Source organism: Camelus bactrianus, chromosome 1 (assembly GCF_048773025.1).
Source record: "Camelus bactrianus isolate YW-2024 breed Bactrian camel chromosome 1, ASM4877302v1, whole genome shotgun sequence".
Classification (NCBI taxonomy): Eukaryota; Metazoa; Chordata; class Mammalia; order Artiodactyla; family Camelidae; genus Camelus; species Camelus bactrianus.
The window spans coordinates 84,911,811-84,932,192 of NC_133539.1; the positions used below are offsets into that span (position 1 = coordinate 84,911,811).

General features: G+C 35.6%; 1 pseudogene; it reads right to left on the reverse strand.

Annotated features, from left to right (window-relative positions):
• Positions 1 to 17,601: 17,601 nt before the first annotated feature.
• Positions 17,602 to 19,151, reverse strand: LOC105066729 (large ribosomal subunit protein uL11-like; annotated as a pseudogene).
• Between the last annotated feature and the right edge of the window lie 1,231 nt (positions 19,152 to 20,382).

Below are 20,382 nucleotides of genomic sequence, written 5' to 3' on the forward strand. Positions count from 1 at the left end.
CACCCCCATCCCCAAATAGGATTACAAAGAGTTTGTATTCACTTGGAAAGGCCAGGGTATACACTTACATCATGTCTCAGGGCTATGGTAATTTCTCTGTCCTCTGTCATAAGATACTCTAATCTCAGATCTGGGCCAGTTGGACATTCTGCAGAATGTCACACTGGACCACTGCATCAAGGCACTAAGCTAATAATGCTGGGTAAGAACTGGTACGTTAGTGGTCTTTGTGAACACGTGCCCCACAAAGAGTGGGAAACAAATCACAGTCTCATCTAAGGTGAAGCACATAGTATTGTATCTTATTTCTTCAACCATGAGGGAAGTCACACAGTGCCTCGTGAGTCTCTTTGGATTCGGGAAGAAGCGTGCTCCTCACCAGGAATACTGCTCTGATCCCTAAACTGGAAGGCTGCCAGCTCCGCATGAAGTCTAGAGCAAGAACAGGCTCTTCAGTGCACCAGGCTACGGTACAGAAGACTTTGCTGTTTCGAGAAGCATCATCCAAGATGATCCTCTGATTTTAGAGGACCGCTGAAGGAATTACAATTAAGCCCATTAGAGTTCAGAAGGAAAGCTGCGTTATACGCATCAGAGAATTATACAGCTTTCAAAAGACTTCTAACATTCTACTGGACCCTGCTAGAGACAGAGCCTAATCATGGTACATCAAACATAGCCAAAACTGCCCATCACAGTTAATGTCAGACCCATCAAATCATAGGTCATGTAGGCCCAGAAAAAAATGGGATAATCCACTGTAAAATGAAGTGGTGCATCGTAGATATCACCTGAGCAGTGCCAGATAACGAAAGAGCACGGCACGTACAGGTAGCTCAGAGCTTTCCTGTAATCCACCACTGTCACACTGGCACCTCCAGCGTTAGTTTCTGAGAGTGATCACAGTTATGTCTCACAGAGGTTCCCCTGTGATTAGCTAATGAAGGCAGAAAATGCAGAATTTCATCCAATAATGGATTAGTTTCTTGTATGAGGTGGCTTTGAAATACTGTGAAAGAGGAAACCTTCCAGATGAAGGAAACCTTGAATATGGACTGGTCATCCAGTTTGACTGGACAGCAAACCTGTTTTAGAATAAGCACTGAATCATATGCAGTGGGGAATGTCTTGGCTGGCCGGCCAAGGCCTAGAAGGAAAGTTCGCAAGTTTGAGGACAAGAAGATATGGATAGACAAATATTCATTGTTCTTAATAGCTCAGAATTTAAGAGAAATGAATAGCAGGAGAAGATATTATAATTAAAATAAATTCTTATGAGTTAAAATTATCAAAATTATTTAATATTAATTTGGGAAAAGAGTAATTGCTTCAGGGAATGAAGATGGGAAACATTGCATCTGTCTTTAGCTGCTTTATCATCAGCATTTTAAATATAACTAGCAAATAACAAATATTTAGTAAACACTTGTTGAAGTATTTGTTGAGTAGTATGAACATACTAAAGATACCAGTCAGAGGAAGTATCTAAGTTAAAATTATGTAAAAATATGAAAAAACTGTGTGGTAGATATCCAATTAATTATAATAATTGCTAAATGGGAGTTTGTAATTTGAATAAACTAAATGAGGTTAAAAGTTACTTAATATACTCAAGATTCAATTTCTTCAATTTCCTTTATAAAATGTGGTTAGTGATAGTATTCACCTCCAATTTCTTTAATATAATTGAATGTGTGATTGCATCTAAATACATCTAAATTTGCTGGCAGTCATTTAGTAAGTTCTCAGGAAAATTTAGCCATGTAACACTTTTATTTATGAACTTGTTGCAAGTAATTGTAATTTTTACAGAAGAAAATATCAATGTCAGTGTTTATTCTCTGTATTTGCCAATGCATAGCAGTATGCTTTCTCTCAGCAGGAAGAGGTATCTCAAACGACTGTCTCTATTTAAAGATTAAGTGAAAACTTAGAGGGTGAAGAGCTAATTCCATAAAGTCAGTTGATTGTGTTTTTTTTTTACTTTTAAATATGCTTATTGCTTACTGCCTCTGGCATATTTGAGTGTTTAAATCTGTTCATTATATTTATACACTGATTCAAGAGCTAAGAGACAGATGACAAGAGATTTAAACAAAATGAGTGAGAAACCAAACACTTTTCCCTTGTGCTGATGTATGCTTTTTCCTACATAAATGCCTAAATGTGTTGACTGGAGTGAGGATGAGAGGATTTTCATTAATACTTACATCTGTTATTGCAGATGTAGATAATGTATCTTTTTTATTTTAGAAAAGTAGTGACAAATGATATGCTTTCAAGATCTTCTTTTTAAAAGATTTTTTAAAAGAATTGCCTACATTTTTATCTTCAGTATTTATATATATATACACATATATATTATCTTCTCTATTAAAATGTATGTGTGTGTGTATGTGTGTATATATATGGAACTGTCCAGATGTCAAGTCCATGATGAGTCTTAAGATTTTACAACCATAAACCTTCAAAAACAGAGGACTGTAATCAAACATAACTGCATGCTTTGAAACTGTATCCAAACTTGGATTTCCTTACTTAGGATTAGTCCTAGGGTTCAGAACAGTATCTAGGTCACTCTAAGAATTTTTATTAAATTATTACAAGAATGTAGTTCTCACAGTATTGTCAGTGGTCGTAGAGATCAAATGCCCAAGATATACACTAATATAACAATTCCTAAATAATAAATCAATCCTATTTATAGAAAATATTTTGTTGGACATTTCAAATGCCACCTATGAGGAATGGAGAAGAAGAAGTAATTTTCAGCACCTCCTCTTAAAGGACTCTGCATACTGCAGAGTTAGGTTTTATTGCAGGTGACCTTTATCAACAATCTTTATTTGATAGCATTTCAAACAAGTCAGCTCCTTCCAATGCCACGTTATTGCTCAAAAGCTCGGCCAGAATGCTGATGAAAGATGATTCCATAGCATGTCTTTACCTACAAAGGAAATGTGTTTATTTTACTTTTAAATTAGTATTAAATTATTCATTTGAGGACAAGTTACATAGAATGTTTGAGAATTTGGTGGGGTTGAAAATTAGATTTGAGAAGATAATGACCATTGTGTGAGTGTCTGATATGTCAAACGTCTCTATTCTGGAAGATAAAACACAAAGGGAAACTTTAGGCTTGGTCTGACCTTGAACAATTCAGGAATAAAAGCCAAACACCTAGAAATTCTTAGGCGAAAGGCCTGAGATGAGGGCTCAAGATGGAGCTGTGCACGGGGCGCAGCAGGACTGACTGCTCAGGAATCTTGGGTGCAGGTGATACATGCTTCTCTCCCTGAGTAGGTCCAGGATTAGGAAGGACCTTGGGGGCCAAGTCAGAGAAGCAGTGAAGCAAAGCCCGACACTGGAAGAGACAGGCTGGTGACCACATCTAGAAGGAAAATGTGAAAAAGATTCTCCAAGAAACTAGAAATCTTTCCAGTGGATTCAACATTTCCCATTAGAAACCATCTTATGTAGCTGTTTGGGTAGATGAATCTTGCTTTAAAAACGGAGGCACCAGTGGAAAAAGGAAAAAAAAAAAAAAAACTATATTTAACAAGACAAGCCAGGTAGTATACAGCTCAAATTGAACTGTCTTAAGATCAACCCATAACTCAACAAGTATTTATTATACACCTACTGTGTACTGGAAACATGGTGACTACTGGAGAGCTGGTGGTAGGAAAAGAGGTGCTGCCCTTTCCTCGGGTGGCTTGTATTCTAGTGAGGGACACAATTAGATACATAAACAAAATGATTCCAGAATGCTTTAAGTTCTGGGAACAGAGCAAATAGAGTTAATAGAGAATAAACCAGCTAAGGGAATACTGAAGGGAGAGCGTAGAAGGAAGACAAAAAGAAAAATTGCCAGAGACACAGATAAGAAGGTGCTGAGCTACTGGAGGAACCTGGAGGAGATGGTGTGGCTGGAGCACAAGGACTGAGTACATTGATCCCCAACTAGGCTGGAGAGATTAGCAGGGACCAGCAGTAAGAGGTTCCTCCAGGCTCTGCTAACTAATTTAGATTTAACTGAGCAATGGAGAAACCTTGGAGTGTTTGTCTTTCCTTCCTTCCTTCTTCCTTCCCTCCCACCCTACCTCCTTCTCTCTGTCTCTTGTCTCTCTCTCTCCTTTTGCTTTTTTAGGAACTTGACCTAGTTTCATATTTTAAAAATAATCTTTAACTGCTATGTAGAGAATGGATTTTAGGAAATGGTAAATGGAAGTTGAATCAACGGGACCTAGTTAGGAGTTCATTGTGGTGGCCCAGATGATATCTAGCTAAACTGAAGGCCACAGAGGTCGCTAGAAGTGAAAGGAATTTGGGCATGTTTTGGAGGGGTACTGATACACTTACTGATGAATTGCATGTAGACTCTGGAAGAGGGAGAATGATGGACGATTTCTAGATTTTTTATTTAAAAAGGACAAGTTTGCTTTGGAAATTAAGATCTCTGGTTTAGTAATTTTTAGCTTAAGATTATTATTAGACAACCAAGTAGAATTGTTAAGTAGTTACATACATCGATAAAAGGAATCTTTTATTTACTGTCTGTGTGTTCTAGCTCTGTTTTATTTTTCCTTAGTTTCTAATTTCTAAGCAAAATTCATGCTGAAAATTATCTTCTATCATTCCTTAAGAAAATAATGGAATCTATCTTTCCTTAAGAAAGGCAATGAGAAGAAAGGTTTTTTCCCCGCATTTAGACCTGAAGATCCAAGAATGTTAGAGCATCTTTAGGGAGCAGTGATTACAGTTTCAGCAATATTATCTTGAAATATATTGCAGAAAACATGATTCATTTAACAATGAGTTTCCTAAAGTGGTGCAGTTATAACACCATGATTACAGATTATGCCCCATGATGGGACTCTTGTGTTTGTTCATTTACTGCTTTTCTAAACAATTATCAAACTGTCACAGCCATTAATATTTACTTACATTTACTCCACCTTCAACAAAGATAAATGATTAAGCTCTCCATTGTGCCCTCACTATGCCTCACATACACTTCTAACGTGACATCCGCCACATTTTAATTCCTTATTTGACTTGATTGTAATCCCCCTGACATAACAATGGTATCTTATTTTTTCTTGTATCTCTTCCATTAGCAGTGACACATCCTAGTAAATAACTTATCAGTGGATATATGAATGAATGAATAAACGAGTGAATGAGTGACTAGGGCAACACTAGGTAGGGTATAGCTAACGGGGATTATCCTCCAAAGCCCTTGCCTTTCTGGATCCTGCCTTGCTGGCAATTTGGCATTTCTCTCAGGGGAGAGCCAGAAGTGCAGAAAACGTAAGGAGATCAAATATCCCTACACAATGGAGAATTGAAACTCTGATAAAATCAGTTATACTACATTTTTCTATACAGCATCTATAAACAGCAACACTTCCTCAAAGTGTAAGAGAACAACTGCATGTTTCCAATACACACATATACCACACAGGCAAGAATTCTGTTTCATTTCTAATAAAACACAATACAGAGAGATTAATTTATTATAAAATCTGTAACTGTTAATGGAACTAGATTCAGCTTGTCAGGCTAGCATATATTTTTCATTATAGGCAAAAGGCATGAGAAGCCAAATTGGAATCAATAGGATGGTTTGTAAGCATGAAATTAGAACAAGGAAATTAAGTTCTATGATTCAACAACTGGAGAGCATAAAGCTAGGGTACAATGATATATCCCAGTAAAAGCAGATCGATGTAGTGACCAGCATTTACCAAAGTCTGGTCATTGAGCTAGAGAAGCCTCTAAGCTAAACAATCGACAGATACATCTAATATTTGACTTTCGTTCTTTGTACTCTCTACTTCATATTTCACCCTTCACCCACTCCCCCCAAATATAAAGCTTCATACTTATTCCCTTCCAGCATTGACACAGGTGAATACTTCCCAGAATACTGAAGGACATAATCTGATATATAGTATTGACAGGAATTTTGACAGGACGAAAAGCTGGAAGAGACTCATTTCTCTCAGTAGAAGGGATCCATGCTATTACACAGGCTTGAAGTAGTTTTGAATATACTTTGAATTAGGCTGCTCATATGACTCCCTTTTTGGTGCTCCTGTCATTTAACAGTATTGTGACAGTTAGTAGAAATAGAAGTACAAACCTAGGTGAAGTAGATATGCAAGCAAATTGCAATACAAAGTGTAAGAAGAGAGAAACATGAAATATGAATAACATTCAGAGTCAGCATATGGGGACAGTGATTAACACTGGAAAGAGTTGCAGCTCAAGTGTTTGGTATCTACACAACAGAAGTAGTATTATGGTGGAACTACACCGTGGAATCTTTCAAATAAAGTAGAAGACTGCAAATAAGAAACTTTCCTCAAGGTATGGGTCTACTGTGACCTCTTCTTGTAACTATTTCTGAGGAAAAGTATTATTGGATTTTCCTATTCAGTGATCTCATATAAAATATATATAACTATTTTAGAAATCATAACATAAAATTACAAGTATTTATTTACACATCTATCTAGTTTTTGTAACCTGGAGGACTTCAGAGGCAGCAAAGAGACTTAATTATTTCTGATATCCCAGCACCTATTAAAAGTGCATGACATGTATGGAAATACTCTGTGATTTTTAATCAAATGCCTGGTAGATTAAGTTGAATTAAAATGTATAGGGGGGAGGAATTTATCTGCAAAGGCAAAACTGGCATGTGGTGACTTGAAAAAAAAACTTGCAGAGCATACTTTTGGAGATTCTTAATTCCTACATAACAGTATTGTTTGGATAATTATTTAAATCAAAGGTCACTTTTTCACTAGTCTTTCATGAAACACACTTTATTGGATGTTAGCTATATAGCATGGCCAGTCAGACTTTGCAAAAATGAAATAGCAGATATTTATGGTATAAGTCTGAAAAGATGGGAATAAAAAATTAAAGTTAATGGAATCACTCCACATCCCCAAGATTGTCATTGTCCAAAAGTCCAGTTATTTTGAAACAGTAACTATTTAATAATGAAAATTGGAATTAAAATGCAAATAGCTTAGTCCTTTTTTGCTGCCTTAAATGAAGTTTAAAATTTGATCAGAAGGGGAAAAAAAAAGCTGAAAAGAAAATGATGGTGTTAGCTTCAAAGGAGAGTTCATAAAGCAAAAAGTCCTCATGGGTTGGAGGTGAAAAGATAGCATTACTTCATTATAATGGATCGTTCCATAAGGAGATGAATCTGATAGGCATCACCTGGGAGGATAAGCCTGTAATGTGAGCTGTTTAGGATGACATAACGGGATAAAATCAGAAGGCCACAGATCAATTGCTTAGAAACTCAATACGAGTAATTAAATTATTTGAGATAAGGGAGTTCAGAAAGCATATAATTTATTATATTAAAAGTGATAAATTGCTTGCTTTTTTTCTTGGAATGTTAAAGCCTAACTCATGCATTTTATACTTTCATGTTGTAATTTGATTAATAAAATATGCTTTATTGATGAGCAACTACGGCAGTACTATATGGGATAAAAATGGGATCAGGTCAACTTTTTTTTTCTTTTTTTAACTTTTTTTCTATTAAAAAGACAAAACAGGGGGTGTGGGAGGGGGTGAACAGACAGAGCACAGGATATTTCCAGGGCAGTGAAAATGTTCTATATGATACTATAATGATGGATTTGTGTCAATTATGCATTTGTCCAAACCCATACAATGTACAACACCAAGAGTGAAGCATAATGTAAACTGTGAACTTTGGGTAATTACGGTCTGTCAGTGTAGATTCATCAATTGTAACAAATGTACCACTGTAGTGAGGAATGTTGATAATCAGGTGGGCAATGCATGTATGGGGGCAAGGGAAACATGAGAAATCTCTGTACTCCGCCTCAATTTTGCTGTGAATTTTAAACTGTTCTAAAAAATACTTGTAATAAAAGACAAAATAATCTCTGACAGCATTACAACATTTTACAGATTCAATATTTATGCTGTGTTTAAGGATAGCAAGAATTTCAAAAGTAAACTAGATATTGTGTATTAAAAAATACAAAAAAATTTTAAATTAAAAACAAACTTTAAAATGTCTATTTTATTTATAATAACCCCAATCTGGGCTTGGGAAAGTAAAGAAACTGCTATTTGAGACCTCATGGTTACCAATGTGTCTTTTCTGATCATTCTGACATCTCCTGGGCAGTAGCACGGACAACACCCCCCCCCCCCATAAAAACGGAAAGGACAGAAGAATTAGGCATATACGAATTTTTCCAGCTTGTGCTGTTGCTCTTCTTTAGTCTTAATTATTCCCATGTGTTCCAAGTTTTTCTTTCCCCTAAAATGAGCCTCCCAGGTTACTAATAGAAAGCATCATTTCTTAGAATTTGTTCCACAGAACCTTAGCTTTATGAGATATTACTCAGAAAACAAAAGATTTTAGGGTTAAATAACTTTGAGAAAGGCTGTGCTAAACAAAGTTCAGCAGAATTCCCTAACACAGTTTTGTTGTGAGGATTTATAATGCTAATGTGCACTGTAAATCTCCAAAGGGGGATACTGTGTATGAGATGTTTTCCAAATTTATTTGATGACTAATAGATTTGTCTGAATACCTAAGCACTTTAAACCAGGGATTTGGCAAAGTGAGAACTCCGGAGATGTGCAAGTCAGCTTTCTGAACACTTACCAGGAGACAACAGAAAGCGTGTTGATGTATGCTTAAAAGAGAAAGAATGATTGCAAGAGTATGGGAAGGGGATCCCTAGTCCCAGCTGGTGTATCATTCAGTGCAGGGTGAGCAGTGGCTGATTTAAGTGCATATTTGACTCCAAGCTTGCCCAAGCAGAACTAAGAGCAAACACCCTCAATACTCTAACACCATAATCCTCTAGGTATTAAGTTGGAAAAAGATACAGTAAGAAGAAATAGCTGTCCACCTTCCCAAAGAAGGAAACAGAATACTGAAGGGATGACATCCCTGACATGTAGGGCAAATGGGGACATATCAAGGTGGTAAATGCCCTGACTTCTATTTACAGGCTTTCACGACCTTTGCTAAGTTAACTCTTCCTCAGGCTCCCTAAAAGGGAGCTGCTGAGGCAAGAAGAATTCAGTATCTGACCTTAATGTGCCATTGACATGATGAGGCTGAGCACCTACAGAAAGTCTTTGAGTACTGGAGGGAGCTCAGACCCATAATGGAAATGAAAAGTACATTGCTCAACTGGGGAGGGTGGAGCAACTCATAAGATACAACAGAGACAAAACCCAGCTATGATCCCTTCCCATTAGGTTGGATAATTAAGAAAAGGGGTATTTCTAGCAGACATTACCTAAATAAAAACCCCACAGTATCTATTCAAAAGCTTAGGCTTGCAAATTGGATTTTGGAAAAGTTTGGAGAGTAGAGAAACCCCAATGCTGCAACTAATTAGACTTGCCTGTACCCACTTGCCCTTGCAAAACATAAGTGAGACAAAGGAAGAGGGAGAGATAGAGTCTGAAAAAGTAGTCAAATAATGGTCACCACAAATAAGTAGGGACTTGTAAGTTTATGACTGGTACCCTTATTTTAATCTTCCATCTAACATAAGTGTTGCCAAACTCTAATCAAACATTATGGGCTCATTGTACCGACAAAAAAAAAAAAAAAAGGAAATAGATAATTGGAACATAATCAGAAGGCCTGATGCCAGTCTATGAGTCCACCTGTGAGCTTAATAGACAAATGACCAGGAGACACAGGAAGACCAGAAGACACAGGAAGATCAGAAGGAGCAAAAGTAATGTTGCTGATACCCAGGGACCAAGCACACTTTTCTCTTTTACAGAACAGGTTAAGTCTCAGGATTCTTGTCAGTCTCAAATTGGGAAGATTTATATTTTAAGAGGATAGGGAATAATATACCTGTAGGAAAATGGAGGCTAGCCTCTCTTATTAGTGTTTTGAAAATGAAGGAAATAAGAGAATTAGGAGAGTTAATGAAGAGTAAAATGATGACAGAGTTCAACAAAAAAAACCCTTATTATTTATTCATCTTAACCAATTTTTATCTGGGGAAACTAATATCTTAAAGACTTGATTATTTATGTTGAAATGAAATAGACTATCAGTAGTATCCTGTTATTATTTTAATAGAACAAATGTGTGAAATATCTTTTAATCTCTCAAATTCTAAAAAGGGTTTTATGAACTCAGCTTCTAAAAACCATGCACACTGGAGCTAAAGCACTTCAGTTCTATATATTGATATTTCTTTTTTAAGTCGAGGTGAAATTTTAAGCTATTATAAACATCCATAGCCACACCTTCCAAAAAAGTAGCTACCATTTTTTGTATATCATTTAAAGATATATAAACATTGATAATTAGATTTTTTCACAATTGAAACATACAAAATGAATTAGAATCTGTGTTCATATTATAACAACTTTTGCACAGCTTTGATAGAGAGCCTCACTGACTTACCTTTTTAATATTAGAAGGGTAACACAGATATAGACTTGTTGAGGGCAATCATGTTGTGCCATATGTCACCTCATTGATTCCCAAGTATTATCTAAGTTGTCTGTCTCCCTAGGCAGACGTTCCCCTCCTCCCTCACAGCTCCATGTGTGTGTCTTTCCTGAATTATAAGAGAGTTGTATTTATTTCAACTAAATTTTATAATTAGGTCTACTGCTTTTTTTTCTAATTTTATATCACTTCATGATACATTTCTTCAATGTTTATGATGTGCCAGCATTGCACAGTTTATTGAGGGACGGAGTGTAATAAAACATCTGACTTTATGGTCAAGTAGGAGAATCACAAATAATTATATAAAGTACTACATACGTTGAAATTAAAAAATACAAATGAGTTAAATCACCAATATGCCTATTGACTACTTTAAAAATATAAACTAATGATAACTGGGTATTTCATGAAGGCTGAGCAATTCCCTGAATGACATCTGGGAGCCAATTTATATTATAGTAGCTGGAGAATGAAAGGCAAGAGTGAGCATTGCAAGTAGTGGTAAAAGCATGAGAAAGGGAATTGAGTTGTTAAAAAAAAAATAGATGGATTTGTTGGGGAACAGACATTATTTCTGTATAACTGGGACATAGGATGTCTGGGTAGATTTGTGCACACAAGACGGCCAAAATCAGACATAGAAGACGTTTACATTCAATGTCTCACTAACGAGTTCTATTTCGGAAATTCTAAGGCCTTTTGAGCAAGCAGAATAGCTCAGTCTTTTTCTGAAGAACAGCATGATTGACTTGTTGACTTGAAAAAAAATACTGCCAGATATTTCTCCAGCAAAGATGGGTTTATTCGGGAGCAGTGGAGAACTGTAATTTGGGGTCTGCAACCACAGTGGGCCACGTGCCATGTCCCTAAACAGCAAGGGAAGGGGAACACTTTCATGGAGGGAAAAGAAAGTTGATAGGGCTATAGTCTATAGAGTCCATGGCTTTTCATTTGCTGAGTCCTTGCAAGGAGAAGGGTCTTTGTTCTTGTTGTTGGGCTCTGTTATCCTAGCAGGGAATAAAAATGTCCCTTTGTGGTTGCCTAAATCTTTTTAACTGAGGTTTCTGTTTATTTATTTATTTATTTATTTTAGACTAGAAGGGGAGAAATGAGCTCAAAGCTAAGAAATAGCAAGAACTGATGAAGTCTTTATTGAGAAAAGAGGTATGTTATTAGCTAATTACTGTTATTGTTATTGGCAACTTTCAAATATATTGTTAACTTTAGTTACCATGCTACATGTTACATCTCCAGAACTAATTTATCTTGTAATTGGAAGTTTGTACCTTTTGACCACCTTAACCAGTTTTCCCCACCTACCATCCCCCGCTTCTGGCAACCACTAGTCTGTTCTCTTTATCTTTGAGTTCACTTTTATTTTTTAAATTCCACCTATAAGTGAGATCATACAGTATGTGACTTTCTCTGTATGACCGTATAACATCAGTCTTGGTGAATCAAGATGAAGGAATGAAAAGAACACTGGTTCTGGATTCAGAGAGACAGGTGATTCCTGGTTCTGTCACTTGTCATATAGATCTTCAACAAGTTATATAAATTTTCTGAGCCTCCATTCTCTGTGCTTTACCATAGGGATAATGTTATTCACATTACAGATCATTGTGAGGATAGACTTATATGTGTAAATGGCTTGAGGGAGTCTCAAACAATTGGGACAATTTAATTATCTTTTCCTCTCAACTAACTTCTTACTGATTTTGAAACATGTTCATGCCTTTTTCATTCTGAAGACGTTTTCCCTAGTCTGCGACATCCCCATGAGCTATCCTATTGTCTTTTTATTCCTTTGATTGTTAAAATGTTTACGAGATTGATTTACATCCATTTCCTTACCATCTTCTGATTCCTTATCCCTTGAAATCTGTATCCTGCTCTCATCACCTTGTGGAATTCACTAGAGGTCTGTTTTCAGTTCTTCCTTCCAAAAGCCTCTCTGCTTTTGGCTCTCCTGATTTCATTCTTTTTCTCTTGATCTACAGTTCTAATTGCACCTTCTCAATCCTCACACCAGACTCTTCTTTATCCTGTCAATCTTAAGAATTTAATTCTTTCAGATTATGCGCTAGGACTTGTCTAATTTTCTCCCTGAGCTCTCTTCTTGGATTACTCTACTCCCACAATTTCAGATAGCATGTTTAGGCAACACTTCTGAATGGTGGCTCCTACTTATTTGAGTTTCAAACCTTTATTTCAGGCTGGGCTGAACATATATCATGTGTGTTTAGGGAACAGTTCATACTCAATATATTCAAAATCAAATGTATTTTTGCTATAAAAAACTTGTCTTCTCCTTGCATTCTCTTTCAGGCTTAAAGCATCATCCTTTTCATTCCCCTAAATAGAAATCTTCAGCAGTTATTAGCAAATAACATTCCTCCATCTTGATTCACCAAGACTGCTATACAGTCAGACAGAGAAAGATACGTACTGTATGAGCTCATTTATATGTGGAATGCAAAAAAAAAAAAAAATCAAATAGAACAGACTGGTGGTTGCCGGAAGCAGGGGATGGTAGGTGGGGGAAATTAGTCAAGGTGGTCAAAAAGTACAAACTTCCAAGTATAAGATAAATAAGTCTGGGGATGTAATATATAGCATGGTGATTAAAGTTAACAATATATTTGCAAGTTGTTAATAGACTAGATCTTAAAAGCTCTCATCTTAAGAAAATAATTTTGTGACTCTGTGAGGTGATGGATGTTAAGTAAACTTATTGTGGTAATCATTTTGCAATGTATACTTAAATCATCATGTTGTACACTTAAAACTAATACAATATATCATTATATTTCAATTATATCTCAATAAAACTGGAAAAAATACTGATGCTTTAAAGCAATGGGCAAAAAATATATGAAGAGACAAGGTCGTCAGGTAAGGTAAATCTTGTTCTTTCTTTTGGTAATTAGCTTAGATCTTTTTCTCACCATAATTCTTACACATTTTTTAGTCCCCTTCGTTTGCTGCTATGCCATGTCCTTCTGTTATCAGTCCAAATGTAATTATCAGTCAGTTCAGCCCAGGCTGTATAATTAGGAGGTGAGGGTCTTTCTAAAATAGTTCCTCAGTAGTTAGTTCCTTATACTGTATCTAAGTTAGCTCTTGTAGAGAAAACCTATCTTCTTGAATTTCTATATCCATAGAACTCAATCCTTGTTTTTCTCTACCCAATCATTTTGACACCATCTCCCAGCACACCATGCGATAAAATAGGATTTTCAATACATAATATAAAAAATGCTCTGATTACATGAACACGTGATACAGCAGTCCTACTATGTTAAGTATTACCCTGTCTGGTATGTGTAGATCATATTATATTTCATTTATCACACTATTATAACAACCATATATGGGATTTATGCTAACGAGGTAGTAAGGAGATAATTTATTTTTTAATATAAAATGGATGAAAATATAAACTGGCTGTTAAATGTTAAAGTGTATTTTTAAAGCAAGCCCTGCAATGAAATGGTAGGTAGTAAAGTACCTATCCATTACCAAAGCTGTTCCTTCAAAGTAGAACAGGAGGAGGATTAAAATTCTGTGGATAGGATATTTATTTAGAGTCATTATTCAACAGCTGACATTTTGTGACCTCATAAAAATGCTAACACCCATTTTCTCATACATATGTAACCCCAGAAAAAATTAAACTGGCCCCAATCATAACTTATATGGTCATACAATACCCTACTTATATTTTAACATTATTTCATCAAAGAACCATCATATTTGTCACTAAATTACATACTGAAACTCACAACAACCCCATACTGAAGTTTTACTTTTTATTTTAATATTACAGTTTTTGATATATCTGACCTACAAAATACACGTAGCATAGAAAAACAGGATCTTCAGATAATACAATACATTAATTTTCATCAAGAACAATGTGTACCTAGAGTTTGCTTAAAAAGTAATCTAAGTTAAATATTTGAACCAAAGTTTTATTCTTTTAAAAAAAATCAAATAACATAGACCCAATGTTTTGATGTCTTTTCTGCACAGAAACCTACAGGATCCCATACTACCAAAAAATACTGTTAATTCAAAGTTTGATGTGGTAGGCAGAATAATACCACCCCTGCCCCACCAAGATGTTCACCAGAATCTGCAGAACCTGTTAATATGCTGCCTCATACGGCAAGAGTGTCTTCACAGATGTGATCAAGAATCTTGAGATGGGGAGGTTTTCCTTGCATTATCTCAAAAGGCACAATGAAATCACAAGGGTCCTTATATGTGGAAGAGCAAAGCAAGAGAGCCAGAGCTGGAGAAGATGTGACAATGGAAACAGAGGTTGGAGTGATGCCATTGCTGGAAGGAGGCCAGGAGCAAAGGAATGCAGGAAGCCTCTAGATGCTGGAAAAGGCAAGGGAACATATTCTCTTTTGGAGCTGCCAGAAAGAATTCTATTCTGACCACACAATGTGGACTTCTGACCTCCAGAAATACATTTGTGTTAAGCCAAGTTGGCAAGTTTGTAATAATCTGTCTTAGGATCGAGAGAAAACGAATACATTTGTCATTCAAACGTGAGCACATCATTGCCCCAAGTAATCCACTATTTACTTTTCCTCTTATTATACTCCTCACCTTACACTTTAGTTAATTTGTTATATTAATCTTCATGTGATCACTTCCATGCTTCCATAAGAACATGTCTCTGCATGTGTTTCCTCTACCTGGGATGCACTTTGTGCTCAAAATCTTACCACAGCCCTATTTGTTCCATGAAGTGATCCTACTTCCTGAATTCTAAACAGATATGATGCCTCCTTTGCTGACCATTCTCTTAGTGTTTTGTTTTTTTCTCTCAAAAATAATAAATAATAATAATAGAGGATGAATACGAGATAAACTTTATCTTTGTAATATACTCCTCTCTTACTTATTCTACTAAGGCTCTCAAATTATAATATGCACAAAAATTACTTAGGGAGAATACCAAACATGCGAAGTCAGAATGCCAAAGTTTCTGATTCAGTATGTCTAAGTGGGACTCACAGATAAGCACTTTTAGAAGCACCCCTGGGATCCCTTGATTTGGCCACTTAACCCCTCTGGAAAATCCATCCTCCTGTATGTAGTATAAACTTTTTTATCACCACAGTCTTTGACACAATGCATGGACATAATAAGGATTTTAATGTAGTTGTATCCTAAATATAACATAGTTAACAACCAAGTTTCCTGACTTACAAATCTATAGGAAGATTTTGTCTTAGTTTTGTCAGTGACAGTCTGCTTTTGCCACGTATGTACAAACATATAATAAAAACATTCATAGTCTTGGACTGAGTTTAAATGAATATGCCACAAACCAGGACAGGGCTGACTAAGTTCACCCCCTATACATTTTGTACCTCCAGGTACAGAGAAGGCCATCAGAATCAACAGAGTATCCATTTGTTTGCAGGCTTCCTGGCTCTAGGTAGGGCAATTTTTAAGGCATTAATTTACCAGATTTTTAATTGGTGTGAGAAGAGGAGCTTCTGTGTAGAAGTGTGACACCCAGTACAAGGAGAACATAGGAGCAATCCCTCCCAGTATGGGCTTCTGAAAACTCAGATTAAATTACGGGATCATATTCATCCTTATCCCCTGAGATTCAATACTTCTGAATGTACCCATAAATTATAATATAGAGCAGACTCCCTTTCTCTGTTTTGGGAAAACTTATTTGAACACTTCATGCAGTTTCGAGACATTTAAGGGAGCAAAGCTCCTCCTAAAGTAAGGTCCAAACTGCTTAACACAGTATTGAAGCCTAAATCATCTAATTCACTCCTAGCTACAGGCTTCACTCAACTCTCTTAATTCTGGCTCTCTTCTTCCCCAGGCTCCCTTGTGGATTAAATACAGTCACATGAGCTTTTTTTTTTTTTAACTTACCAAATATACAAGACTTTTTGTTTCTATTTTGTTTTATAAATATCTTCACCCACGCTGTTGTTTTTCGTGTAATAACATTTATGTCTCCTCACTTACCTACTTGAAGGAAAAAAAACGACCATTTTCCAAGAGAGTGGAAATGGCACATCTTTTGTAAAGCTTTGTTAGGCTCCTCTGGAGAAACTGAGAGCTCTCTTTTGTGGCCTACATTACCTGTACATAATCCTATGACAATTCCTATCGATTTCAATTTCAGTGCTTCTTTTCATGTCTGCCTCTCTCCATTGTCTTGAATGAGGAATCATTTCTTTTCAAACTCCTTATAGGAGAGTGCTTCAGTTTAATCTGAACTGTGATTTAGAGCCTCAGCATCAACAGAATAGGTGGGTTGATGGATTACTCCAATACTTATTTACATTAGTTGATAGGAATGATAAATATTTCTTTTTGGCTGAAATAAGAAAGAAAAACTAGGTTTGTATGTGCCACTGGAAGAGAAAAATAAGAGAAATAATGGAGTTATAATGACATTGATCCCCTACCAAGTTTGGTAGACTTTCCTCTGAATTCTAGTGACAGGAGAAGTTCTAAAGCTGAGTGCTACCAAACCAGTGAGATCTGGACACTAAATGTTAATGTGACCTATCTTCTTTGCACTTACGTGATGACTGATGGGTAAATATTTATGTTATATTAAGATTCCATAGCCTATTCTTTCATAAGGCGCACAGTAAATACACATTTTAAATATGTTTAGTACAGGATATTTCCAGTAGTATGTGATAGTGCCCTATGGAGTTGATCTTACAACATTCACACATTGGTATTTAGTAAAGACTCAAAGGCTTGCCTCTGCAGATTTCTGAAGATCTTTTTCTAACTGCCTCCCTCCTATTCAGAACTCAACTTCTGATCTTTAGGTGCCTCAGTCTCCTTTAATTCTACTTCTTGGATCCTCACCCCAGGGATACGGCTATGCTCTGCTAGGGATTTTCATCCTTGAACTACAAGTCAGCATGTGCCATCAACAGGCAGAGGAGATCATGTGTCTTTCTTCCTTTGTTTATTCCCACAAGGATTATAGTCAGATACTGCCTATAGTTTTCGTTTGTTTAGGATGTCAAATGACCCTTTATTGAAATATTTAAATATTTCCTTTGTAGTTCTTAATTATCTGGGCATTCTGCCACGCCATGGTGGATGCCATCTGTGATGTTGTGAGGGTAGTGACCATCAAGATTGCAGTCCACAAACTGGACAGTCCTCAGGATCTCTTTGATGGCTCCAGAGAGCTTTCTGGCTGAAAGACAATGATGTATCTGTTGGTAATATTGACAAATCTCATCAAAAGTGATATTTCCAACATGTATAAAGGTTTGTTGTTGTTGTCTGTTTGTTTGCTTCTTTCTGTCTCTGAGTAGTTCTTTGAGAGCTTTGATGATCTAGGAAGAGGAAGAAGGTACCATCTCAATCTGGATCTTTGTGTTCTGAATGGTCAGTTTCACTGTAATTGTTAGATCCTTCTACTCACCAGTTGCCTTGATAATGTCATCATCATTTTTTTTTGGATAAATACTCAGGTGGCTAATTTTGGAGGCCAGGGCAGACATTGCACCAAATTACCCACCAGTGCCACTCAGGTATATGACTTTGATCTCTTTAGGTTGAATTTGGGCGGCAGAGTGGAGGTGGTTGGTGTTGGATGAACTATGATGTAGGATGACCTAAAAAAGTTGTACTGTGTCCTTTGAGCTGAAAGCCTTCTGTAATTTTTTTAATATTTAAAAACACTTCTTTGATGTATGTTGTCTGCGTGTCCATTTTTGGAGGTAAGGTAAGCCTATAGCCTGTTAGTTCATCATGGCTGGAACCAGAATTCTGGCAGATTCTTATTAATTCAATATAACTCAGTAATAGGACTAAATTGAACTATAATATCCATGAGAAGTGCTGAATGTTCTAAGGTATCTCAGCCCAGCCTAACAGAACAAGGGTTAGACGGAAGTCAAGAATTTTTTATTTTGATTTGATATTTGCACTTCAGATTAAAGAAATGAATTCAAAAAGTTTGCTAAAAATGAGTCATATTCAGTTTGCTGCTTTTTGTTAATTGATTTTAGTTTCATACAGAAATACCATGCTTTAATGACAATGTTGAACGAAATTTTTCACTATCATAATAGATTTACTTATGACTTATTCTCATCTCTCCTGAAAGCATGTTCTTCTTTTTAATCTCCATTTCTAATGAATTATTAGATGCGTAATGGTTTCTAAAATATGAATTTTGCATTGATTTAGGTATAAAGAACTATAGCTTTATTAATGCAATTTGGAAAATCAAAGAGTAAAGCTTGGAAAAGATAAAAATAGAATGCATAGTAAACAAATACATGTAAAGTATTTTGTTGGAAAGCACCACAACATTAAAAATAAAATACCCAGTGTGTGACACTGCCAGTCATAGAAAAGCTACTTTTCAAAGTCCAAAGAAATAAATATCTCTGAAACATTTGAAAATAACTTTACCTCTTATGTTTTACTAAGGTCCACTGGATTTACATAATTGACTTACCACATTCTGATTGTGGCACTTATCATCATAATTTTCTGTATCTCTTTTAAAATGCATACAACGCTACTTGTCTTTATGTTTTATTTTTTCCACAATGCTGTAAACCTTGAGGTCAGGGACTGTGTCACATTCAAGTCCCATTGTCACCCAATACAATGTTTTGGACACTGCAAGACATTGTTTAACGTGTTTAATTAAAATGTGGTCCTAAAGACTTAGTACAGCATATGTCAATGTAAAAAACACAGAAAAGAGTATTTCACGGCCTTCAAGTGTTTTAAGTCTTGACCTTGATTTTCAGCAAAAGTCTTGAGAAAGAGAAGAATAAGGGGAAGTTTTGGTTCCTGTAATTCTCTCTCTTAATGAAAATTAAAATATAAATTTAATATTCTTTATTTTTTTTCTTATTTTCCTTTACATTCTTTCAGATACATTTTTTTTTGCCAGTGAGCTAATAATGCCATAGGTCTGAATTTTATCTTGGCCCTCAACACCACAGTGAATCCTGTTCAATTCTTTGATCCCCTGAGGATGGAGTCACCCAATTCAAAGAAATTTATCAGTGCAAACCAACAAATGTATAAACTGACTATTAGGTAGGAAAATTAGCTATAGATATTTCACAATATTTTTATAACAAAGAGTATCAGTAAATGCTTCTCTCAATCGTCAAAAAATTGAAAGCATTTCAATTTCTTCACTTATTTTGACAATCAATTACTTTTATTACATGCATTTTCAACTTAAATGTGATTATCTTTATAACTGTGGACATTTGATCCATGGTTGGTTGAATTTGTGGATGCAGAACCCATGGATTCAGAGGGATTTTTGTGTTTTATTTTTATTTGCACACTCTTTGCATGGTACTGATTATAAATCTGTGACTATACAATGCACTCAAAAATCGTTTTTAAAAAATCATTTCAAAGTAGCTGTTTTACTGAAATCTTGATTAATAGTTTTTATAACCCAAGACAAAGTTTTATCTATAAGATGTACAAAACAATTGATGACTAATATCATAATTGTTGTTAATAAAATAGTGTATTTTTAAAATCAACTTAAAAAATAGTTCTTGAAATCCACTATAGACACAATGAAAGCTTTCCTTGAACAACTCTGGCCTAAATCATATATACAAGTACCTGTCTACTTAGAATAAATGCCTATTTTCTCTTTTTTAATTGTTTTAATGTTTCTATTTTTTAATCATAATTTTTTTGGCTAAATGATTTGTTTCTACTTTATTGCCCTATATTTTACAGGAGGATAATAGCTGTGCATACATACCTGATTTAATAAATACATTAGAAATCTCATTAAATTTAAGATTTACCCTACCAAGCTACATAAGTGCAATACTTTTGAT